Source organism: Mytilus trossulus, unplaced genomic scaffold, assembly GCF_036588685.1.
Source record: "Mytilus trossulus isolate FHL-02 unplaced genomic scaffold, PNRI_Mtr1.1.1.hap1 h1tg000373l__unscaffolded, whole genome shotgun sequence".
In the NCBI taxonomy this organism is placed as follows: Eukaryota; Metazoa; Mollusca; class Bivalvia; order Mytilida; family Mytilidae; genus Mytilus; species Mytilus trossulus.
In genome coordinates this window covers 2,045,016-2,072,938 of record NW_026963340.1, presented here as the reverse complement: position 1 = coordinate 2,072,938, position 27,923 = coordinate 2,045,016, and the positions used below count along the sequence as shown (strand labels likewise).

Genomic DNA, 27,923 nt, shown 5'->3' with positions numbered 1-27,923 from the left:
TAAAAATAACTAAAACTGAGTATTTAATAACAATATTTATTTGCCATTTTTTTTCGTTTTCCGTTATCTAACTTTAGTTTGCCTCAACTAAATGTTATGAAACTTATAAATCTAGGAAATGTGTAGAACATATTGTTGTTAATTGACCATGTTGATTTGCCATAATTTATCACATTCACACATATTCATTGCAAAAACATCTTCTTTTTCATAAGTGTCTACAGGAGCTTGTGTTTCTGTATCTTTTCTTTAAAGAATCATCATGATAGCTTCTGGTCCCTTCACATTCGAGACATAAATGAGATCTTCAGGAAAATATCTACTCTTTATATCTTAATCTGAAAAAACAAAACAAAAAATATGCTTTGACATAGTTTGACATATTTTTACAAGATTGTACATACTGAAATGTCTTGCCTGCTTTATGGTCATGATTGAACTTTCTGTTGCATGTTTCAATCTGAAGAATATACCACAATTAGTTCCTAAAACATATACACATGACTAAATTTTTCTTCCAACATGATTTTTATTTATTTACTAATCAAGGTGAGAGTAGACAATGAAAAATAGATAAACATTTAAAGATTACCGTAGCTTCTCAACTTTAATTTGATATCAACAAAATGTATTGTGGCAATTTCTCAAATATCAGTGGTGGATCCAAGGGGAGGGTTCCGGTGGTTGGAACCCCCCTTTTTTTGAGACGATCAATGCACTTGAATGGAGGCATTTAGTTTGAACCCCCCCCTTTAGGAATGTCTGAATTCACCCCTGAATATAATACAGGTTACCCAATCATCACAGTTGGTTGACCATTATGGATAAACCATTTCACAGATGATATCGAATGTTTCTTACTTCGTACCTACAATCCCCTTTCCTTTTCATGAATGCGACCTACCGAAATAGACTATATATATATACCAAGTTTGTAATAACATGTGCAACATAAAGGGTGCCACATGTGGAGCAGGATCTGCTTACCCTTCTGGAGACCCTGAGATCACCCCCAGTTTTGGTGGGGTTTGTGTGGCTCAGTTTTTAGTGTTTAATGTTGTTTCTAGTGTACTATTAATTGTCTGTTTGTCTTTTTCATTTTTAGCCATGGCGTTGTCAGTTTATTTTCGATATATGAGTTTGGATATTGCTATGGTATATTTCACCCCTCTTTTTTTTAACAGGAGGTTAATAAGCTGTTATTAGCAATGGATGTTAGTAGCCATTTAATTCTTTTAAATTAAAACTAGTCTTAAGTACTGAACCATGTTTGATTGAAATATTTGTAGATGCTATAATGACACACTTCTTCAAACATCAATAACAGTTATAATCATACCTTTGCTGACTTCAGCATTTGGTTATGTCTTCAGTTTCTTTTCTCATCTGTCATAGTATCAATATTATATATATGTAGCATACCACCATCTTGATGCATTCTGTATTACAAATAGTTACTCAACAGTTTTATCTTAGCAATCTTTTGGTGTTTTTTTTTATCAGGAACTACATGTTCTATATTCTGGAAATCTTACAATGCATGGAAAAGCTGAAATTATAAATTAGGTAAATAAATTTTAATTAATATGAAACGACACAATCAGCTTTTTTAATGATAAATGTGTACTAAGTTTCAAATTGATTGGACTTTAACTTCATCAAAAACTACCTTGACTTAAAAAACTTTAACCTGAAACTGAGGGAACACTTTTAATTTCTATGTTCAGTGAACCATAAAAATGGGGTCAAAAGTCTTTAATTTTGTTTTAAAATAAGAAAGATCATATCATAAGGAACATTTGCACTAAGTTTCAAGTTGATTGGACTTCAGCTTCATCAAAAACTATCTTGACCAAAAACATTAAACTGAAGTGGGAAGAATGGATGGACAGACAAACAAACAGACGAAAGGACGCACAGACTAGAAAACATAATGCTTCTCTACTATTGTAGGTAGAGCATAAAAATTCATAAAAGAACTAGCAAAAAAAGGCACCAACAAAAAGAAACAAATCTAAAGTAATTGTCCATTAACCAGGAAACCCTTGTTTTCCCCTTTTGTTGCTCCTAATTCATAAACAGATTGAGTCATAACTCCAATATTCCAACCCTTACTATCCTTTGTGGTGTAGAAACTTCAGGCAATTCTATAAACTGTACTACAAATTATTGTCTGGACAATAGAAAATTGATTATTTGGGCCCCTTTTATACCCCTTTTTCCTACACCAAAGGGACCATAAATTAACCCCCAAATCAATCCAAACCTTCCTTTTTGTGGTTTCAAACTTCAAAGATTTATATTTACTTTATATGCTAAAACTATTGGCATTTTTTTTAATTAAACTTAAGTTATCATATATAACTTCAAATAACTGATTTTTACTGAAGTTATATATGTTGGTAAATTTCAAAATCACATCTTTAAGGTGGTACCCAACACTTGAACTAAAATTAATTTGGCTCGTTTAATTTTCTTAAAATTTTGACAAAGTATTTACTTTGACTCTTTGACAAAAATATATAATAATTTTTTATTTTTTTTGAACCAACCGTTTTATCAGAAAAATTACACTGGTTATATAGCAGTTTGACAAACACTCATTTTGATCATTGAAAAGCTTAATATCCCTTTAACAACACAACGTAATTACAACGTTTAGCTGACTTTACAGAGTTATCTCCCTGTGGTGTTAGGTACCACCTTAAAAGTTGTGTGAAATAATTCAAATATAACTTTTGGATTACCTCCCTTACACAGCTTTCAAATTGTCTTGACTATCCTTTAACCAGAAAAATGATTGTTTTTCATCTTTTTTGCCCCTTATTCATAAATGGTTTTATCTATACCCTCCAGTGTTCTCCCCAGGATTTTTGGATAGCGCTGTGGTAAGCGCGTGATTTTCCACAATTCTCAGTAACTTTGTCGCGTCGCGCGGTTGGTTTGTAATTGATTTTTTATGTGGTTTTCCTATATAAATATGCTATTGATGTTTTCTCTTGTAATGATGTCCTCATCATGCTCATGGAAGTTACCCTTTGTTTGCTAATGTTATTGTCTGGATATAGACATGATAGAAGAAAAGTCTTTTTCTCCATTGTAAATTCATATAATCCTCATATTATTATCTGTCTGTAAAACTCAAGGAGAAGTCTTTTCCATGGTGGGTCTATACCAGACTGCCTATGTGAAGATTTCTTTTTACTAACAGGTGATGTTTCAGAACATGTAGGACCAACAATAAAGTCATTGTCAGCTTCTGTGAGAAAGTTTTCAATGACAAGATTGGTATTTTTTACATTTACTTTTATAAACATTTCTAGCAAAGTGCAACTTTGCAATAAAAATGAGTATAGCATTTTAAAGGAAGAAATGAACTTGCCCTTTCAATAATATTCAAATGTTATCAAAGATTTGCTTAAAAAAAGGCTAAAATATTCCAATTATGAATACATGTATAACATGTATGAAAGAAATCCTATAAAAATATTTTAAAGATATTTTTTATTTTAAAGGTAAATTACCAATCAAATACATTATGTATGAAAATTGAAGCAATTACCACTTTTAGAGGTTGTGCTTGATAATTTTAATTATTTGAATTAAACATTTGAATATGTGCCACAAGATCGGTTTGTCAAGATTTGACAATACTTCTTTTAGGTCTTTCCCTCCCAAATTATCTCCCTTACTGGCTGATATAACTTCCTGTTTACATTTGTGGCCTTTTTAGCATTAAATACTATTCCTAATCCAAGCCATCCTCTGTTTACATTAAATTTAAAGCAGTATTTAAATAATATATATTGATGATTGGTTGACAAATATCGATATTTCAAATATATCTACACCAAATTTTCGTTTTGTCTTATTCCCTTATCCATTTGAAATAGAGCCACGGATGGACAAGTAATCGTAATATACGGGCTTATAATGAATCCCTTGATAACAGGGTTGCCTCCTTCAAACAATTCAGGGTCGACAGTTCGGTAGTAAACGCGAAAAAGTAATGATATAGTCATAGATTGTTCAAGCAATGGTCAGAGAAGGGGGTAACACTTCCCTTATATTTGTTAGAAATGAACTTTTCAGCACCCGAGACATGCATTAAATGTCTCTGTCCATTCCTTTCATAAGTTTTGGTATCTCTTAAAAGCGAAAAACTCGAGGAAGGAAAGGTTAATTTGGCAGCAAAAGTTTTGCAAATGGCGCCATTTTGATCATTTATTGAACTGGTCCCTACGATATTTGACATCGTTGGGTGAATAAACGATCTCTCGGATAAATAAACCAGTCGATCACGTGATCGGAATGTGTACAAAATAATACAGGATGTTTGAAATTCAAAAACAATAGCGCTGATTTTTGATTGGATAGTGCCGCGGTCTCCCCAAATACCACCGCGGTGAATTCAAATAGCGCTGAACATCGCGGCGCTAAAACGGCCTGGGGAGAACACTGCCCTCAGCCAATCCTAACCATCCCATAGTAGTATAGAGCATTGGGGTATAATTTTAGAAAGATCATACATGTACACTTTTAAACAAGTCATTAACTTAAAACTACAAAAATGCTTGTGTTTGGCCCATCATTCATGACTGTTTGCCCCATAACCCTAAAAATAAATTCCAACCTTCTTCTTATAATATTTAACATTGTGGTACAATTTCAGAGGAATTGAAATACTTATACACAACTTATTGTCCTGAAACTAGATAAATGCTTGTTTTGGTCCCCTTATCCTAAACCTTAGGGACCATAACCCCCAATATCAATCCCAAGCTTCCTTTTGTTGTTTTAAACATTGTGTTAAAATTCTATTCATTTCTATTAACATGATTAACTTATACTAAAGTTATTATCTGGAAACCATCCGTCTTCGAAAGATGCTCAGCTGACCACAAAGACGATGTGATACCAATATAATTATATGATTGCAAAAATTTTATGGTTGTATAAAAAGGTATTCTAGACTTTAAACTAGAGGCTCTAAAGAACCTGTGTCGCTCACCTTGGTCTACATGTATGTGAATATTAAACAAAGGAAGCAGATGGATTCATGACAAAATTGTGTTTTGGTGATGGTGATGTGTTTGTACATCTTACTTTACTGAACATTCTTGCTGCTTAAAATTATCTCTATAAATAATGAACTTGACCCAGTAGTTTTAGAGGAAAATGTTAGTAAAAATTTACAAATTTTATGAAAATTGTTAAAAATTGACTATAAAGGACAATAACTCCATAGGGGATTAATTGACCTTGTTGACCATTTCGGTCATGTTGACTTATTTGTAAATCTTTCTTTGCTGAACATTATTGCTGTTTACAGTTTATCTCTATCTATAATAATATTAAAGATAAAAACCAAAAACAGCAAAATTTCCTTAAAATTACTAAATCATGGGCAGCAACCCAACAATGGGTTGTCTGATTCATCTGAAAATTTCAGGTCAGATAGATCTTCACCTATTAAACAATTATACCAATTATACTCTTGTCAGATATATGCTCTAAATGCTTTGGTTTTTGAGTTATAAGCCAAAAACTGTATTTTACCCCTATGTTCTATTTTTAGCCATGGTGGCCATCTTGGCTGGTTGGCCGGGTCATCTGACATATTTTTTTAACAAGATATCACAATGATGATTGTGGCCAAGTTTGGTTTAATTTGGCCCAGTAGTTTCAGAGTTCTAGAAGATTTTTGTAAAAGTAACAACGCCGGATGCAAAGTGATGGGAAAAGCTCAGTAGGCCCTTTGGGCTAGGTGAGCTAAACATTACTTTTTTTCTAGTTTATATAACTGAGTGAAGGCAATATCATATATATATACCCAATAAATCATTAAATTCTAAACATATTTCTATGTTGATTAAAATGAAGCTTTTTATTATTTGATGCAAATTTTATGTTCGGAGAGCATTCTACAGCTATTTTCCAGTATTCATTTAGGAATTACTTGATCATCAAAAAAGCGGTGTTTAAAATATAATACAGGGGACTCATATTCATTTTAACTTTATTTCGTGCTGCTACTTTTGATTTTACACAGTTAAGATGGCTCAGACTTATTCAAAGTCTCTATCAGAATGCCGTATTATTTTAATCTTTACAAAGAGTACCTCAAATTTGTCGAAAAAATAGGGGTTCCAGACCATTTAAGCTCAAATTTTACTTTAAATAGGTACAATCATGTTAAAGGGACCATTTTCAATGGAATGATAGGGAAAATAGAGGTGCTGACATATTTTTATGGGATATCAAATAAAAACTGTCTGTGATACCTCAGGTGTGACCTGGTCCAAATCTGTAATGTACAAAGCTGAAATATAGCTTCAAATATTAAGCAAATACAAGTACTTATATATACATGTATGTGTCCCTGGCAAATACAAGGGTCACCAATAAGGAAAAATAAAAATTTTGCCTTAAAACCCAAATTTTGGAGGGAAAATGGTGAAATTGGGTGAAATGTCAATTTGAGCCTTTAGCAGACCTGTACAGAAATTGCTAACAAAACCACATAGAAGCACATTTCAGAGATGCAAGTAAGAATTGTATAGCTTAAAATTTATAAAAAAAACATAAATATTTAAAAGTTTTTAGGAAAGTTAATTGTTCAATAACATGTAAATTATTCTCACTGATTTTTGTGATAATTGTCTTTTGATGGATCAATAATAAAAAAACAAACTTTTTGTTTTGATTTATAAGCTAGTAGTCAGCTTGGAATTAATAAAAACAATGATGTCATGGATTTATGAACTGTAAATCACGAAAAACAGGAATTTAATACAAGGATTTACAAGTTCGTTTAAAATTACATTTTGTATATTCTGAGACTTGTATTAAAAAACAAATTATTTTGTTAAAAAATAGCAATGAAGATAAATTAATACATTGTACTCCAGTGTTCTACTATCATGACAGTGACTAAGCAAATAGGGGAAATAATAAATTGGTTGTGGCAATACAAAAATTCAGCAAATTTTTCAACAAACTTTAACATGTAATGTTCAAATAATTAACATTATGCCACTGGAGTATAAAAAAAAAATCAGAGCAAATTGATCCAGGGCAACAAGTACAAGTGTGAGTGATAAATTTGTCCTGGTAAAATATGTCAGGGCGGACAAATATTACTATATAGTATAAAAAGTCCATGGTTACAAAATTTACTAGTATATATTTAGTCCGATATTAGTTATATATGTCCCCAACCAAATTTTCCTAGGTAATCATGTCCTATAAAATCCTATAAAAGATTCAATTACTTGCATTTGCAAATTTAAATCTTATGTTTTAGTAATTTTTAAGAGTCACATAGTTAAATTTTTGATAAAATTTATGTCCCCAGACTATTAATTTTCCCACAAAGTCATGTCCATGTCATTAGAAGTCCTAGGTTTAAATGTCTTTGCCTTTAATTTTTAAAAGTGAATATGAATGTAATATGTTTTAACATTGTTATAGACAAAATGAAAGAGTTGTGTATCAATCTGTTACAGCTAATTTCCTAAAGCATGTAGAGCAAGACTTAAGTTAGCTTGCTTGCTTTGTATTTAAACTGTACACTCATTAGGATAATATCCAATTAAATTCAAATATTAAATATACAGGTTAAACTATGCCTATATATATATTATATAAAGATGACCATCATGTCAATCATATTAACAAAGCTTGTATAAACAATTATACAAACAAAGAAGGCAAGCTAACCAAAGTTTTGCATTACATGCATTAGGAAATTAGCTGTAAATAAAATTTGTCTCCAGACTAATTTTCCTAGGAAATCATGTCCATGTCATATTTTCCTAGAAAATCATGTCCATGTCATTAGTATTGAATTCCTAGGTAAAAATGTCCTAGTCCAAATAATTATGACAGCTTGAAAGACTATTATATTTTTTTTCTTTGACGCCTTACTTCGACGAACTATATAGTAAGGCGTCAAAGAAAAAAAATATAAAAGCCTTTCAACTTACAAGACGTCATAATTTGACGAAGTAAGGCGTCAAAGAAAAAAAATATAATAGCCTATCAAGACGTCATAATAATTTGGACTAAAAATGTCCATGTCTTTTATTATAAAAATGTTATAAGCAAAGGAAACTGAATATTTATGTTTTTAATAATTAGGTTATTAAGGAAATATTCTTCATTTTTATTGGAAAAAAATTTCTTCTATTATCCAATCTTATCTATAAAAAAAAAATCTTTTTATTTTAAATATATTTTATGATACAAAAAAACTATTAGAAAAACAAGTCTTGTGACATATTTTCCTAGGAAAACACGTTACAAACATAAATTACTAGCTATGGACTGATTTTCTAAGGGAGACAGGGAGAAAGGAGGTAGGAGAAAGGGGGTAGGAGAAGAGAGGAAGGTTGGGAAAAAGGAGAAGTTGGAGAAAAAAAATAAAACATGAAGAAATAAAATATCTCTTTTTTTCGGTAAATTAAAAAAAATAAAATAAGGAGAAGAGGGGTAGGAGGAAGGAGAAAAGAGATGAGAGAAGGAAAAAGAGTACCCCCTGTCCTCCCCCTCATATAACTGCATTTTCAGATCCTTTTTTCGCTTGTTCTATTAAAATCTTACCACGTAAATTCCTTAACTCTCTTTTTTATTTAATTGAATGTTGATTTTGTTTGCCTCAAAACAAACTGTTTTTCCTGTGAATAATTTTCAATCTCCTTGCTTCTAGAATGAAAAATTTGCAAATCATCTTTGACAGACGACGCGAGCACGAATCGCAATCTGTCAACAAAGTTCTAAATGCACATAAAAATAGTCCGCTGTCGAGTTTTAATTTGATTTAGAATGACAAGACATTTCATCGTTCTTTGTAGAACAAACCATGATATCAATACACATTTGTATTTTATTGATCTTTCTAGGGATGTTGCGACTTTAATAATAAATATTCGTGTAGTAATATGCTCTAACTTTTCTGTACGAAAGGAGACCGTAAAGGCAGAGCAAACGAAACTTGAGGATGAAGATGAAGATGTGTTCATAAGATCTGAAACGTAAAATGCATAAAACTTAAATTTTCTCGGTAAAAAGTCACTTACTATTATTTCTCTTTCAAAACTGCCATTAAGGAAACACGCATTAAAATACCCGTTTGGAAAAGGGGGGGGGGGGGGGGGGGAGGGTTCTCAACGGAAGATTCCGGGAACGTTCGGCCTGATATATAATATTTAGCCGTCATGTTAAGAATGTAAATTATTTGAATTAATATGGGAAAGTTTGTTGAAATGTTCGCCGATTATGGCCAGATAATTTTTTTCCATTGATTTGTGACGGCCTAATAAACTTTTGAGCTGCAAAAACAAACAGTTTCTTTTAACGGAGCTATACATTTGATTTTAGGGGGGGGGGGGGGAAGTCAGGATAAACTAAAAAAAAAGAAGGCAGGACCAGAGACATATAATACAATGTATTATATGTCTCTGGCAGGACCGAACAAAGTGAAAAATAAAAAGGCAGGACAGAGATTACAGCTAAAAAAAAGGCAGGACAAAATTTACATCCTAGCCCCCCCCCCCCCCCCTAAAAATTAAATGGTAGCTAAATGGGGAGGCTAGGATGAAAAATTTTGTCCTGCCTTTTTTTTCAATTTTCATCCTAGTAATAATGATACAACTGATACAAATAAAAATATAGAGAACAAAAATCACAACTTTTCTAATACATCCCTTAATGTCCCTATTACACGTAAAGAAATCAAAGACTGTATTAAGAAGTTAAAAAAGGGAAAATCTGGAGGTCCTGATTTGATAAGTAATGAATTTCTATAGGTGTGGTCAAACACTCTAGTTTTACTTTTGACCAAACTTTTTAATAAGATACTTAACTCAGAAAAATTCCCCAAAATTTGGAACATTTCTCTATTGACATCAATTTATAAATCTGGTGACCCATGATGGCATCTGATTGTGGGAACTATAGAGGTATAAATCAAAATCAAATATATTTTATTGTCAATTAAAGACGCCCATTACAGGCAGAATAATCACAAGTTAAATTTGGTACAATGATTACAAAATGATTACAATTATTTGAATACAATTAAATCAATGATTACAATGAAAAGACAAGAAAGACACACTAATGATCACTAATTTGCATTCATAAAATGTATCATGTTTCAACTTGACAAATACAGTGATCCTAAAAAAAAAATGAATATAGGAAACTAAATTTAGATATTCTGGGTTTTCCCCTGGTGTTTTTATGATCCTACATTTAAAATGAGAAGCTTTATAAATATCTAAATTTCTAAATTATGCCTCTGTCTTTTTACAGTAAAATATATAAGTACACTAAGTTTCTAATAGTTGTTTTCGAACAACATTTAAATTATTAATTAAATTGCTTACTTGATTAAAAATGTGACTATCTTCATTGGACATTAGCCAAATAAATTGTGATTGATAGTCTAAATTGTGAAAGTTTTTGTAACTTTTAACTATGTTGGAAATAATGGAAACTCTCTCATTTTCCAAAGATGAACATTTAAGTAAAAAATGGAGTTCATCTTCCACTTCTTTTTTACAAAGATTACAAATTATATCCATTGCCTGAAGTCCCCTGTATCTGCCTCTCTCTATTTCTAAATCATGATTACTAATTCTGAATTTTGTCATCTGAATTCTCAGATTCCTATTACCTATAGCCAAATAAGGTTCAAAATATATATTTCTCTTAAAAAGTCTGTATGTTCTAAGTTTATTTCCAAATGACATATTTTTTCTGTCATCGTTTAAAGATGAATACCACAACTTATTATACTTTAATTTAAGTTTGTTTAAAATAAATCTTTTCAAGTTTGATTTCATATTAAAAACTTGTGATAAATCTATGTCTTAATATTTTGCTAATGAATTTATAGAATTAAACCAACTTTTCTTACTATGGTTTGATAAGGATTTTGATACAAGGAGAGCTTCAGACAATAATTGGTCCTCTGTACTTGTTAAACGTTATAAGTACGAAAAGGATATCTCCCAAGCCCACCTATCACTGCCATATTTGTGCTTCTCTTTCCTACTCCCAGTGAAAATTTACATATTTTAGAATGAATTGATTCAATTTGCAGTTCTTTACATAATTTTTCAAAATAACAATCTCCTTTTCAGTTAACTTTTTTGAATCTAAAGCACCCCAAATTTCACTTCCATAAGTTAAAATTGGTTTAACTGTGTGGTCAAATATATGAAGTAAAGTTTTAATTTTGGGTTTAGGACCTTTAAATATTTTATAAATTTTAAAAAGAGCTTTTAGTCCTCTTTTATATAGATCATGTTTAGCCTCTGTAAAGCTTCCAGAGGCACTAAAGTTTATTCCTAAATATGTCAACTGTCTAGCTTTGTCAATAGGACAATTATTTAATTTAAAAGATGAATGATTTATTTTTCCTGTACAGTTGAAAACCAAACTTTTAGTTTTTTTAAGGTTAATTTCTAATCCCCGTTTATTACAGTACAGACACAACTTATCTAAACTATTTTGTAAGCCTTCTGCAGTTTCAGACAGCAAAACTACATCATCAGCATATAATAAGCAGTTCAACTGAATTGAATCAAGTTGAACTGGGTCACAAGTTTTATCAAATATTTCAGGGAGGTCATTAATGAATAATTTAAAAAGATTAGGGCTGAGATTATCCCCTTGGCGAACCCCTATATTAGATGAGAAGGAGTCTGTCATGTGAGATTTGCTCATTCTCACATTCAACTCAGTCTTTTTATACATGCTTTTAATAACATTATAATATAAATCACTGATGCCATATTGTCTTAGTTTATAGAAGAGACCCATATATGCCAAACTGTATCAAATGCCTTTTTGAAATCGACAAAACAAGAAAAGAGAAGTTTAGGGCCCATTTGAGTATATTTTTCTATTAATGTTTTGAGAACAAACATATGGTCACTTGTTCTTTTTTTCTTGCAAAAACCAATCTGTTCTTTACATATTATATTTCTCTTTGATAAAAAATTCTCTAGCCTTATGTTTAATATTTTTGCAAATAGTTTTCCTAGTGCACTTCCAATGGTTATACCCCTATAATTTGAGGGGTCATCAGTAGAACCACTTTTGAATATTGGCACTAGAATTCCTTTTGCCCACATAGTAGGGAAGGAGCCAGTTAAAAGAATATGATTAAATAATTTTTTTAAACTTGTTAATAGAAATGACTGGCTACATTTTAGCATTTCATTTAGGATCATGTCAAAGCCACTTGACTTCTTATTTTTTAATGTGTATATAGCTGTAATTATTTCTTTATCACTAATTTGGAAGTCAAGTTCTGAGAATATTTTTTCCTTTTCCAATTGCTTAAATCGATTAATAAAATTGTTATCGGTTGCATTAATATTGCTTTTATTTAGCTCTTTAAAATAGTCAAACCATGTATTACATGTACATGGAATGTCTGGAGATGTAGATTTCTTTGTATCTTTTGATAAATCCTTTAGTAAACTCCAGTATTTATTAGGGTTATTTTCATGAAGGTTGTCAAGTTCATCCATTATACTTCGTCTAAATTCCTTTAATTTCTGTTTTCTAGTTTTTCTGTACAATTTTAATAGTGAAAAATAAGATGTTCTTACAATTGGATCTTTGCTAAACTTTTTAAGGAGTTTTTCCTTACTATCTAATAAGCATAACAAGCTGTCTTCGTAAAGTCTTTACACCCATTTTACAAAAACGACTTAGTGATTTTCTTGAAACACATAATTTATTTTTTTCAAATCAAGGTGGTTTTAGAAAAAAATTACAGAACTGTAGATCATGTCTTTATTTTAAAAACAATAATAAACAAATATTTGTTTAAATGTAAAAAGAAACTATATGTGTGTTTTGTAGATTTTAAAAGGGCTTTTGACAGTGTCTGGAGATCAGCTCTGTTCTTAAAATTACAAAATAAAGAAATACAAGGCAAATTTTATAATATACTGCATGACATGTACTCTAATACCTTATATGCATGTAAATATCAAAATATGTTTACCAAGCCTTTTCTTGATAATCAGGGTGTCAAACAAGGTGACAGTTTAAGTCCAACTTTATTTACTGTAAATTCAGAAATTATTGCGAGGTTTTGATTATTGCGAAAAATGCGACAGACTTGTAAACGCAATAATTTTAACTCGCATTTTAAAATCATTGATATGAATTAAACAGGATTTTTCTCAATATCAATATCAATAATAAATGCACGCAATAATTTCTGAATTTACAGTAATATATTTGTTGATGACATAGAAAAATACTTAGTTACAAACTTAACTAGTGCAGTAAATTTAAATAGTCAAAAAGTGAACCATTTATTGTGTGCTGATGATTTATTATTGATATCGGAATATGCAGATGGTCTCCAGAACTCTCTTGATTCTTTACAAAAACATAGTACTGAATGGAAACTGGACTTGAACCTTAAGAAAACAAAAATTTTATAATTTTCTCTAAAACTAAAAGTAAATTAATAAAACGTTTACTATTATTACAGTTCTAATGCAATTGAAATTGTTGATTGTTATAAATACTTAGGAGTTGATTTTCATAGCTCTGGAAAATTTAAACAAGTAGTGTCAAGCCTCTCAGATAAAGCTAAAACAGCATATTTTAATATATTAAGTCAAAACTACCATACATATATAGTGAAAATTTGTCTGTTAAGACTTGGCTCCAGCTTTTTAATTCAATGATAACTCCTATTTTAACTTATGGATCAGAAGTATGGTTATCAGAATTCAAACCAAATTTTGAAGCATTTATAGACAAAAGTACATTAGACAAAACACAAAACTCCATATTTAAAAACATACTTGTGGTTCATTGAAAGTCTTCCAATCTAGCAGTGCGGTGTGAATTAGGCACTTTACCCATTCGCATTAAATGTTATCAACTTATGTGTAAATATTATGAGCGTCTCAATAATATTGGTGAACAGTCTGGTGGTCCGCATGAAATTTTCAAGGCTGCTTAAGCCTTTTGAAGTGGACAAAACTCTCACAAATAGAGAAAATTCATGGTCTTATAAACTATCTGAATTAATGAAATTTGCAATACTCTTTAAAAAGCATTGTAATAGTAATTTCAAACAGAAACTAGAAGATTTCTACAAAAATAAAATTATATTTTAACTTTCTAAAATAAAAGATGGACACTGTGGTAAACTTTTATTTTTTAGTAAAATTTAAACAACAAGAATATTTAAATTTTAATATTCCTAAATACCTTTAATTAACCCTTTCCTCCATAATGACGCCTTTTGACGCCACCCCCCCTTACTCAATAATGACGCCTTTTGACGCCTTTGTAGTACCTCAGTTGAAACACTTTGACTACAAAGTGTCTGCAGTTGACTTAATAAAATTGGTATCCATTATGAAAAGGAATATCATAGGAATATATATATATCCGACTCAAATTTATTTGATGAAATAGTTGTTTTTCGCAATGCCTTAATACTTTAAAGCATATGTTCAGCATTTTATCAAAAAAATCCTATGCGAATCAAGTATGCAAAAAAAAAAATTCAATGGAGGAAAGGGTTAATTGAAAAAAACTCACTTAATTAATAATAAGAATAATGCACACTCATTAGCAATAGAAACAGGGAGGTATGCAAGACCAAAAATACCATCTAATGAGAGATTTTGTAAATTTTGCACAGGAAAAATTGAAAATGAGATTCATTTCATTTTCTTGATTGAATGTCTGCAATATAACAAAATTAGATCTAAATATAAAATTAATGATATAAAATTAAAAATTTGGATGAAAATTTTACCAAAATGTTAAATCCTATGTCGGAAAAGGAATTAAAATCTATTTGTATGTATATTGAAGAAGCTTTTGATTTGAGAGTCACCACCATACCGTTTCATCAGATAATTATCCTTGACAGTAGTTTGTCCATATACATATATATTATATATATAAATATCTTATATTGTGTGTTTTAAGTAAATATATGAAAATTTAGAATAATACTGAAATATAAGTCTATGGTATCAATATCAGTTTATAATGTATTTGTATACATAGAATTGGCTTGACTTGTTCCATGAATCTTTATTTCATTTGTGTGTTGTTTTAATATTATTAATTATCTGTATTTGGATCACGCCTCTATTGAGCTCTTTCCAATAAAATATTGAATTGAATTGAATAAACAGGAATCTCGGGAGGGGGCACTTCCTATACATATAAGGTGTCAGCTGGGAACGGTATATTTAATACATGTACACATGTTCCCAATGCATAGTCGGATCCTTGGCCCCCCCACCTTTCGTGGGAAAAATTGGTTTATCAGGGGCGGATTTATCATTAAGGAGAGGGCCTTCCCCCCCCTTTTTAGCTCACCTGGCGTCCGGCGTCGTTAACTTTTACAAAAATCTTCTCCTCTGAAACTGCCGGGCCAAATTAAACCAAACTTGGCCACAATCATCATTGGGGTATCTAGTTTAAAAATTGTGTCCGGTGACCCGCCCAACCAACCAAGATGGCCGCAATGGCTAAAAATAGAACATAGGGGTGAAATGCAGTTTTTGGCTTATAACTCAAAAATCAAAGCATTTAGAGCAATCTTACATGGTGTTAAATTGTTCATCAGGTAAAGATCTATCTGCCTTGAAATTTTCAGATGAATCGCACAACCCATTGTTTGGTTGCTGCCCCTGAATTAGTAATTTTAAGGAAATTTTGCTGTTTTTGGTTATTATCTTGAATACTATTATAGATAGAGATAAACTGTAAACAGCAATAAATAAATTTGGTGTATTTACTGTCTTCTGATTGGTTAAAATTATTAGTTTTATTTTCAATGTTGTCAATTTTTATGGCGACACGCCCACTCTGATGTTGTGTATTCATACGCCAACATGTGTGTATGTTGTTATTGTTAATATAAATAATATAAAAAGTTCTTTGAGCCTTGTTTTTGATGGAAATTTATTTATAATGAATGGCAATAATTTATTTTGATTTTATTGAACCATAAAACTAATATTTGACTCTTCACATTTTACATAATCCGCTTCGCGGATTATTCAATGTGAAGAGTCAAAAATTAGTTTTATGGTTCAATAAATTCAAAATAAATAATAGCCATTCATTAAATAATGTTCAGCAAAGTAAGATTCACAAATAAGTCAACATGACTGAAATGGTCAGTTGACCCATTTAAGAGTTATTGCCCTTTATAGTCAATTTTTAACCATTTTTCGTAAAACTTAGTTATGTTTTACAAAAATCTTCTCCTCTGAAACTACTGGGCCAAGTTAATTATAGATAGAGATAATTGTAAGCAGCTAGAATGTTCAGTAAATTAAGATGTTCAAACACATCAGCATCACTAAAACACAATTTTGTCATGAATCAATCTGCGTCCTTTGTTTAATATTCACATAGACCAAGGTGAGCGACACTTTTTGGAAAAATTTGGTTGCTTATACAGGAAATCACTGAAGCGTGACTGGAGCGGCCCCCTCTTAGGTCAGTCAGTGGGCCCCACTTATGAAAATTTTTGGATCTGCCACTGTTTATATATAGGGAATCATTGAAGCATGACTGTAGCTTAAATTTCACATTATTATACAGTTTTCTATCAGAAGCTTTATTTTGGCTAGCATACCAATTTCTAATATATTTAGTGTGAATTAATTTGCTAGATATGTTCAAAAATTTATATTGTCCGAAATGTTTTACTTCTTGTTTAATTTCAAAAACTTTTTCTACTAGCAAATGAGAACTGGCAGAAGAAGTTATGTTAGATTTGTGAAGCATTTATAAGCATTTATAAGCATCTTTCAATAGACTGAATTCAGTTGTAAGATTTTTAAATCTATACCAGTATTTTACAATTTACTTTACAATATCATAATGTTAGGGGAAAAGACTGAAGTGGGGAGCCCCTCTTAGGCAGTCTTTGGGCCCCCTCTTATGAAAATTTCTAGATCCGCCATTGTTTTCTAGTTTAAAAATATGTGAATAGGTGTTGAAAATATTAAGAAATATATTAAGTCAACAAATTAAAAAGAAAATGTGGTACACTGTATGATTGCCAATGAGACAACTCACTATTATGTTTCTAGATAGGCAGAATCAGGGGGCCCTGTCTGACAACACCTTTTGTTAGAAAAATTTAGTTGATTGTATAGGGAATGACTCGAGTAGGGACTCCCTCTTAGGCAGTAAAAGGGCCCCCTCTTATGAAAATTTCTAGATCCACCATTGATTTCTAGTTTAAAAATATGTGAATAGGTGTTGAAATATTCAGAATATTAGGTCAACAAATTAAAAAGAAAATATGGTATACTGTATGATTGCCAATGAGACAAATCTAGTCTCTAGATAAGATAAGATAGTTTATTCTCATAAAACCATGCAAGTACAAAGGTTACAGAGAAGTTTAAAAATAATATACATGTATATAAAACAATTTATGCATTTAAAATGCACACAATAGACACAATTACATTAGAAATTAACAACTTTAGGTCACTGTATGGCCTTCAACAATGATAAAACAAGAAACTACTATAAGTTACAATAAGGAGGCTCGAGGGTACATGTAGAAAAATTTAAGAGAAAAATAAACATTTATTTTTTCATTACAAAGGAGTAGATTCAGTAAGACTCCTTTTTGGCCCAAAAATATAGCAGTTTTACAAAATTGTGAAAATGTAATCCTTAAGCTATTTATTGGAAAGTAGCATGCTTCTGCTAAATAAATATATGATGTTTTTGACAATACAATGCATATATCAGGTACTAGCATCATTAAGTTATGCTAAATTACTGAAATCTTCAAAATTTTAGATTTTTTGGTAAATTTTAGACGGTTTCTGTCTTAAACGAAAGTGTAAATTTTCCCCTTACATTATGATATTGTAATTATTCGTGTTCATTTATAACATTGAAATGTTAATTTTACCCCATGCAACGATTGCGGAGGGTATAATGTTTTTGACCTGTTCGTCCGTCCGTCAGTCCTGTTTCTTGTCATCACAACTCCTTTCAAACCATGCATCAGAATTTCATGAAACCTTTTCAGATAATAAGGACATACTATGTAGTTGTGCATATTGACGGGAAATTGCGATTCAATTTTTTTTCTAGGAGTTACGCCCCTTTGAACTTATTTACTTTAATGTACTACTGCAACAGTTTGTCATCGCAACTCCTCTCAAACCACACAACAGAATTTCACGAAACCTTTTCAGATAATAAGGACATACTATGTAGTTGTGCATATCGACGGGAAATTGCGATTCAATTTATTTTCTAGGAGTTACGCCCCTTTGAACTTATTTACTTTAATGTACTACTGCAACAGTTTGTCATCTCATCTACTCTCAAACCACACAACAAAATTTCATGAAACCTTTTCAGAAAATAAGGACATACTATGTAGTTGTGCATATCAACGGGAAATTGCGATTCAATTTTTTTCCTAGGAGTTACGCCCCTTTGAACTTATTTACTTCAATGTTCTACTGCAACAGTTTGTTATGGCAACTCCTCTCAAACTACACAACAGAATTTCACGAAAACTTTTCAGATAATAAGGACATACGATGTAGTTCTGCGTATCGACGGGAAATTGTGATTCAATTTTTTTTCTAGGAGTTACGCCCCTTTGTACTTATTTGCTTCATCAATGTACTTCTGCAACAGTTTTTCATCTCAACTCCTCTGAAACCACACAACAGAATTTCATGAAATTTTGTAGATAATAAGGACATACTATGTAGATGTGCATATTGGCAGGAAATTAATTTTTCTTATACAATTTTTTTTTCTTACACTAATTTAATTTCTCCAATGACAATGTGGGGACGAGGGGTATGTGAGTGTGCTCACTAAGGTTCTTTAATTGTATTAAATGATAATACATAATATATATATATACATGTAAAGGTTGAGGATGAACACAGATGCGGCCACTTTCATTTTTTGACAAAAACCATCAGAAAAGTTACATTTTTTGGCAAATTCAATAGATTTTTCATTCGAAAGCTTGAATCTGAGCGTTTTTAATGACTAAGTCAGTCAAAATCTTTCACATTAACTAATTGAATCATTTGAAATAGACAGTTAAGAGTTTAAAAAGTGTCCAAAATCTTTCGTTAGATGAATTTGAAATTTGAGGCCAAAATCGGAACCTTACCTATACTCCTTTTATTTGTTACCTTAATTAAGTAGTTGTTACTTTATCATATGGTACAAAAATAATTTAAAAAAATCTATTTTTTATGGCCTCAGATGAATTGTAAAATGTAGATCATCATTAAAATTGCTCAAAATTATCTCCCTTTGGTATTAAAATGCCATTTTTGGAACTCATCTGTGACCTTTATTTTTTATTATTATTTTCAATTAAGCTGTTCTTAATAAACTTAACTATTGTAAAATTTGAGCGATTTCTGTAATTAAGTTCTCTTATTTCGGTATTACCTCTATTTCTGCTATTAGTTCAACAGAAAAAAGGTACCTTTACAAAAATGTATGCTTCTTTCGAAGGCAGGTTGTGAACGGTGACCCCATTTTTTTTTATTAAGTACAAGATTTAAGTACGTTTATCATTTTTACAGAAACAATTTTTCCTTGTAGATGTTGCAGATACATTCATACAAATGATGTTGAAGAAACAAAGAGAAAAGGAACTTGGACTGTACCAGTTTGTTTGCAGCTTCTAAGGTGAAGTATACTTATTTAAATGTTTTGTAAAAATAAGAAGATGTGGTATGATTGTAAATGAAACAACTCTCCATGAGAGACCAGTGAGACAAAAATTAACAACCATAGGTAACTGTACATCCTTCAACAATGAGCTATACAACGTCAAGGACTTGAAATTACCAATGAACAACTTAGGGCCTGATTTATTAACAAAACATTGAACGATAAACTGTTATGATATACAGCAACAAACTACTGAATTACAAGCTCCTGAATTGAGACAGACACATGGAGTTTGTAAAACATTAAAAATGGTTGCTGGCACGAAACCCTCCTTCTAACCTATGACAGTGGTGCAACATTTCAACTAGCAAACTATAAAAATCATTTGAAAAGGGCTTAATTCTAAGATCAATACAAAGTCAAAGCACAATAAAAAATCCTAAAACAAAAACACATGAAATACACATCTGAGATTTATAGCAGTTACTGAAAGCATGTTCTAATAATCAATATTTTATCCTTGTCCTTACACAATGGCCTGAATTTCTCTTAAGGGCATACCGTACAGTTTGATCCTGTATTTACAAGTTCGTGAAAATTTGCATAGAGGCTATTTTTTACCTGATTAAATCAAATATGTAATAAAAAATATACCTTCATGTGCTACTTTTTGAGAAAAATGAGGTCGAAATTTTGTATATTTGCTCAAAATTCAGATATGTGGCCGTATTTTCTTCTTTCTAAAAAAAGACATATTTTGTTTGTTATAAAAGATAAACGCAAATTGTTTTTTGTTAAAGTCATATGAAACGAGTGAGTGGTGAAAAATAATGTTTGTCCAATTCTTGAACCAATGGATGTATACATTCATAAACTTAGTCCTATGTGCAGGATTTTATCATTATTTTCGCAAATATATCATAGAATCGCCAATTTTTTTCTCTCTCTGTTTGTTATGATGGAACAAATATGGCTGCTCATTAAATGCCGTGATTTGAAGCCGAGTTTAACCAATTGTCCCCTTATAGTAAACAAATCACAAAAAGCATGGGTATTGAGCACGTGTTTAACATGTATAATCAGATATTTGTTTATTTCAATGACAGATCCATGCGTATTGTGGTCACCGGATTTTTACGAGGAGGGTTACGCTCGGGTCACTATGCATACTAAAAATATGTCGGCAAATTGCTTGCTGGCAGCAAGCAATTAAAAAAAAGTACTCTTCTTCTAAATGTGGACAAATTAAAGAATTTTCATCAGAAAAAAGTATATGTACATAAGGCCACACCAATTTAATTTCTTGTTCTACGGATTTTTGGACTACAAAAATTGGGGCGAGCGAGCGATTTGAAAATTTTAATAAAAAAATATTTAATTTGCAAATTTTTGAGGCGAAGCTTAAAAATTAAAGGCGAGCGATTATAATTTTTTTTTGTAAACATAAAATAGTAGGTTTTGACTATATTAAAACTTGATTTATCACTTGTACCTTCACATTTTTTTAATTTATGAAGTATTTTTTCCCTGTTCAACAAGAAATATTGAATAATCAAATCTGGTCTATATATGTGTGACTGACAATGAGACAATTCTCCATCCAAGTCATAATCAGGTTCAGAACAACCCCTTAATGTTATGAATATCCCTTTTATGAGGGGTCAAAATATTAAAATTATAATATATTTTTTTTTGTAAAAACACAAAAGGGCTTATGTTTTCCCAAAGAACTATAATATTTGGTATTAAATGGTCAAATCATGTCCAAGAATTTTGTAATATTCCTGGACTTTAACCATGTTAACACATTTACTTTAACAGTTTAATATTATTCAAAATAAGTGGACCCATCCCTCTTATAATATAATGTATTTCTCCTCTTTTTGAGTAAAAAATTCTAAGTTGTCAAAGGTTTTGTATAGTAGCACTGTACAAATCCTTAGTATCCTATCCTATTTTCTTTTCTACAACAGACTGAATAGTAAACATGGTAAAATGACCCCTTCAAGGCCCTTGTCTGAGGGAGGGTTGGTTTATACAACCTGATAATAACAAACATAGGTCAAAGTACGGCCTTTTACACAGTGCTTTCATCAAGACCAACCAGTAAGCTATAAGGGACCACAACTAAGTATTGTACACAATTCGAACAGGAAAATACCAATGAACCACATCAACAAACGAAAACTACTGAACGACAGGTCTCTGAATCAACCAAGACAGGTGCACAAACCTGCAGCGGGTATGACCGCTACCATACATTATAATTGCAGTTGAAGGCAAATCCTTCAGAAGTTCTTTGTACTTTATTTTAACAACGAACATTTTTTTATAGGGAATATAAGTTAGGGGGAAAGAAACCAACGTTTTGTTCTGTATTGGTATTTCTATTTATATCGGAGCACTCCCGCTTGGAGCAAATATTCCCGCAGATATAATACAGTGTTGTGGGTGCTGATAGGTTTAAAATCGTTATATTTAAAGCTAGACTGTGATTTTAAAAAACAAATGTTGAGATCTTTATATAATATTTACCAAAAAACGGTGCGGGAGATGGACATGATTTCATTTCCGGATGCGGGAAGCGGGAATATAATAAAAATAAAAAAAATCTGTTTTGAAAAAAATAGGTGCGGGCGGGTCCGTCGAACAAGGAATCAAATTGGTGTGGCCTAAGTTGTTTAATGAAAACTAACCATTTAGTTATAAAAAACATATGCATATTTTTTTTTAATTTGAGGTTTCTTATGACTATAAATAATCGGTAATTTCTGTATTTTATAAGTATCCTAAAAAATTATGCATTTTTTATTCCGAAATAACTCGTATTTGTCAAATGTTCATGAATTGAGGAAAAATATGTCAATTTTGGCTTTATGTTTATCAAAATAAAAAAAAATCCTTTATTTACAGTTTTATAAAATTTGGGTCACATAATCTCCCTGCAAATTGAAAGTCAAACAAATTGCTGTTTTGAAAAATGGGGTTCCATGAACTCCTTTTCAAATAAATTCAGTTTGAATGATAAAAATCAGTCGAAAAATGCATTTTTCTCTGGTATGTTAAAGTTTGATGTCGCGAAAATAACATTTTGCATTAGCAACGTCATTACCTCCTCTGTAACTGTATTGTATGCCCTTGAAAGCTAACCTAGACCTATAAATGAATGATTGTAGCCATCACTTGATGTCATCTAAACAAATAACATATAGATGGAGAGAAATTTTAGTTTAAGTCGCAAAAATGATCAACAATGAAAGATCATCAAATAAGTATCATGAATGGTTGAAATTGTCAGTCAACTCCTAATTATTTAATAAATTAGCCACAGAGTTTTTTGTACGGTCTAGTTTTAATTAGGATTTTATTGTAGATAAAGGAGGTAAATTTCCTCTGTTGACAAAAAATGGTTGAGGAGTCGGAAAGTTTGACTGAAGCTTAAGGATATGAAATGAAGGTAAACATACATTTAAAGTAATGTTTATATTTGTATTAATACATGTACCTCGAGTATGCATCAATGATTTATTGGTGAAGATGGTAATAACTGTATGTGAAACAATAAAATTTGTTAAAAGTGGGCAGTACATGTATATTAAAACATACCATCAACATTAGCACAACTAAAAATGCAATCATAAAAGCATCTGCAAAGTTTCATAGAAATCTGTGAAAGTATGACACAGTATCCATGGTATCAGTTATGTGATGTCCATGTCATTCAAGGTGGATATTGTGTCATTGGCAATAGACAAATTTCCTATTTACATGTACCCACTTTAATCGGAACAAATTTGAGGGAAGTTAACTGTTTAATGCATATGCCATTATGTTTTCTATACATGACTAAATCATCAGAAAACAGTAAACCTTCCGCCAAAATTGCACCATTTACATTTTTGAATTTATTTCTTTCGGGTGTTTGTAGTGACAGAGTTCCAAGATGTCTTACCACAGAGAAGGTATTAAAACATAGAATCCGAGTCAAAAATTGATAATGTGAAAATAGACTTTTATACCACATCATCTTATTGTCGAGCCTGCAACTTTTGTTGCAGAAAGCTCGACATATATATAATGTTCTGGGGGCCAGCAGCGGAGTTAGCTGAATTCTTAAAAGCTTTATATTTTAGAAGGATGAAGACCTGGATGCTTCATACTTTGAATATATACCAAAATGCCTCAGGTTACCAAGTTTCTCTCCGTCACATGTCTAATGTCCTTGACCTAATTTTCATGGTTGAGTGTCTACTTGAAAAAAAGTTAAGATTTTTATACGACTGCAAAAATTCAAAATTTTGGTCGTATATTGGTATGAGGTTGGCGTCGTTGTCGTTGTCATCCGAAGACATTTGGTTTTCACACTATAACTAGTAGAAGTAAATAGAAACCTATGAAATTTAAACACAAGGTTAAAGACTAGAAAAGGAAGTTTCAAATTGATTTTGGGAGTTTTGGTCCCAACAGATTAGGAGTTAGGGGCCAAAAAGGGCCCAAATAAGCATTTTTCTTGGTTTTTGCACAATAACTTTAATAGTATAAGTGAATAGAAATCTATGAAATTTTAACACAAAGTTTATGACCACAAAAGGAAGGTTGTTATTGATTTTGGGAGTTTTGGTCCCAAACAGTTAAGGAATGAGGGTCCAAAGAAAGCCAAAGGGTCCAAAATTAAACTTTGTTTGATTTCATAAAAAAATGAATTATTTGGGTTCTTGTATATATGACATATATGTCAAATCTAACTGTGTATTTAGGGTGCAATCAACAGTTTTTTTCTATGACGTCATATTTTGAGGGACCATCTATAATTGACCCTTAGTGGTGTTAATGTTAATGAAGATACTTGTATAAAACTAGATATCATTAGAATCATATGTATAAGTTTGTGATAAGGTCAGTTCAAGGGGAACCATTAGTGGTAGGCCAATGTTAATTGGTGTTCAGTTTTATAAACATTAGCACATCTCATTTCCATGGTGAATATTTGGCCCTGCCCCCTCAGTCATGGTCTAATGACTTTAAAACTTTTGCTTAGTTTACATGTATTAGTGTGTGATAATATCAGTTTAAGATGAACTGCTAATGTTAAGTCAATGATATTTGGTATGCAAATTTATTGTCATTTGAAAGTGTTGTTTTCATGAAGATTATATAGCCCCACCCCTGATCATGGTTCATTGACTTTGAAACTTTTACATAGTTTAAAAGTTAATGTTTGTGTTTAGGTTCGTTTAAAGGGAGCTACTTATTATGAGTCAATGGTAATTGGTATGCAGTTGTATTATATTTATCATTGGCACATCTCATTCCATGGAGATTGTTTAGCCATGTACCTTCAGTCATTGTTCATAGACTTTGAATATTTGCATTACTTACATGTTAAAATATTGCTATTTAATTTCAACATTGCATTATCAAAATTACATGAATATTTACATAACTTACATGTTAAAATATTGCTATTTAATTTCAACTTTGCATAATCAAAATTACATGAATATTTGCATAACTTACATGTTAAAATATTGCTATTTAATTTCAACATTGCATAATCAAAATTACAAAAAAGGGATACATATCTCTGTGATAACAGTTTATTAAGTGTAAGTTCTTAGACCACATTCATTCTGTGTCAGAAACCTATCTTGTGTCAACTATTTAATCACAATCCAAATTCAAAGCTGTATCAAGCTTAAATGTTGTGTCCATACTTGCCCCAAATGTTCAGGGTTCAACCTCTGTGGTCCTATAAAGCTGTGCCCTGCGGAGCATCTGGTTTGTAAAGTGAAATTCTCTCTTATTATAAGTAATAGGATAACTATATTTGGTATGTGAGTACCTTGCAAGGTCCTCATGGCTGTCATACAGTTTTCACTTGACCTTGACCTCCTTTCATGGATCAGTGAACAAGGTTAAGTTTTGGTGGTCAACTTGACCGTCAAGTCCATATCTCAGATACTAAAAGCAATATGTCTAGTATATTTGGTGTATGGAGGACTGTAAGGTGTACATGTCCAACTGGCAGGTGTCATCTGACCTTGACCTCATTTCCATGGTTCAGTGATTATAGTTGAGTTTTTGTGTTTTTTTTCTGTTTTTCATATACTATTTGCAATAGGTCTAATATATTTGGTGTATGGAAATAATAACAGAATGATTGTTAAGTGTACATTTCTAGCTGGTATGTGTCATCTGCCCTTGACCTCATTTTCATGGTCAGTGGTCAAAGTTAAGTTTTTGAGTTTTTGTCTTTTTATCTAATACTATATGCAATAAGTCTACTGCTATAATAACTATATTAGGTGTATGGAAATATATATTAGTTGTATGGAAGAATTATTAGCTGTATAGATGTGTGCCTTGTATGGTTCATCTCACCTTGCCTGTCCTTGGCCTCATTTTAATGGTTTAGTGGTCAATTTTTAGTTTTTTTGGTTAATGTTAAGGTTATGTTTCAATTGTAATAAAGCTTTATTTTAAGGACTACAAAAGAAGGCGAGACATTTCAGCGTGTGCACTCTTGGTTTTATATTAAACCCTAGAAAGAAGCTACAGATTAATGTTAACTGCAAAAATACTAAAATCCTTTATTAATTAGATCATGTAGATACAGGAAATGAAATATTTTGAAATTTTTTATCATAAAAATGGTTATGCTCATATATTCAAGTTTCACTAAATTCCAAGAAGGGTTTCCACAAATAACAATGACTGATTTTCAAAATGATCATCATGTAAAAATGAAGAGATGTGCTAAGATTGCCCATGAAAACTATCTTTATGAACAATGACAGTTCAGTGGTTTGCTTTCAGCCTTTAGCAAAAATAATTACCATATATATTGTAATAAGCTATAAATAAAAGCCCCCCATTGTAAAATGTTAAACAATTAAAAAGTAATTAACAGCGTCCTGATCTTTATAAGTTCGAAGAATAAAATTGAGTCATATTATGGTATGATGTTGTTGTTAGCGATGTTTGTCAACACATATGGTTTCCAGATAATTATATAGTTTAAGCGAATGGATATCCATGAAATTTTACACAAGGTTTAATACCAAAAAGGAAGGTTGGGTTGATTTTTGGGGTGATGGTACCAACAGTATAGAAATTAGGGGCAAAAAAGAAGCATTTTTGTAGTTTCCAGACATTAACTTGTGTGCCAGTGTACTAATCTCTCTGAAATTGTTCTTCAAGGTTCCATATCACAAAGGGTAGACTGGAATTGTTTAAAGGGGTAATTGCCTCAAACGTTCAGGAAATAGGGGATCAAAAACAATCATTTTTCTAATTTCCAGACAATATTTTGTGTTTAAGTGTATGGATTTCTTTAAAATTGTACTGCAAAGTACCATACCACAAAGGCTGGGATTAAGTTTTGGGGTAATTACTGAAAGGGGGTTGAAAACAATTGGGGGGAGGGGGATTTTTTTTTCTCATAATTCTGATCAAAATCCAAATACAGACAGTCTGTCATGCTTGAATATTGTGTCCAAACATGCACCAACTGGTCAGTCAAATAACAAGGCTGCGCTGCACATCATTTTCTTAATCATATTAATCTGACATGTTAAAGTTTGTACATTATGAAGTTACTAACCTGTTGATTTTGTGTATTTCAGATTATAATTGAAAAAAGAGCACTTTGAAGTACTAGGAGAATTTGAAAACATCTTGGTGAAATAGTCTGACTGATTATGACAGAACATCAAAAGAAATGACGAAAAATTACACATCTTATCAAAATAGCACTACTAGAAAATAAAAGCTACTTGCAATTTCACTGGTTTTGAGATCAGTAACAGTCTGACAAGGAAAGAATTTAATGAACATGATTATGATGCCTCTTGATAAATATAAAAACATATTGACTGTAAAATAATTACCAGTTACCAATTATATCTGTTTACAAAATTTGTTATTTGGAAATATCTGTTGAATGTTTTGAAATTAAAATGTGTTAACTTAAATGATTTAAGAATTGAAGTCTTTAAATGATACAAAAGCAAGGATACATGGAATGATTGCAATTGAGACAACTACTAGCCCTGCATAATAGGGCACTGATGTAAACAAGTACAGGTCACCTGAAGTCTTCAACAATAAGCAAAAGCCTTAATTTAAAGATCGTTATACATGGGCTTATTAAGTCCCAAGATAATGGTATCTACATCATTTGCTGTCAAATTTTTGTTTGTATGTTTCTG

General features: G+C 31.2%; 2 long non-coding RNA genes across 2 annotated transcripts; one reads left to right on the top strand and one right to left on the bottom strand.

The window, feature by feature from the left end:
• Positions 1 to 9,033, bottom strand: LOC134701927 (uncharacterized). The gene is made up of 3 exons (XR_010104259.1): positions 8,605 to 9,033; positions 1,340 to 1,549; positions 1 to 338 (listed from the first exon to the last, which is right to left on the bottom strand). It is a non-coding gene; the product is annotated as an uncharacterized LOC134701927 (long non-coding RNA).
• LOC134701926 (uncharacterized) lies at positions 8,967 to 27,826 on the top strand. Its single transcript, XR_010104258.1, has 4 exons — positions 8,967 to 9,064; positions 19,642 to 19,728; positions 23,087 to 23,170; positions 27,339 to 27,826. It is a non-coding gene; the product is annotated as an uncharacterized LOC134701926 (long non-coding RNA).
• Positions 27,827 to 27,923: the final 97 nt, after the last annotated feature.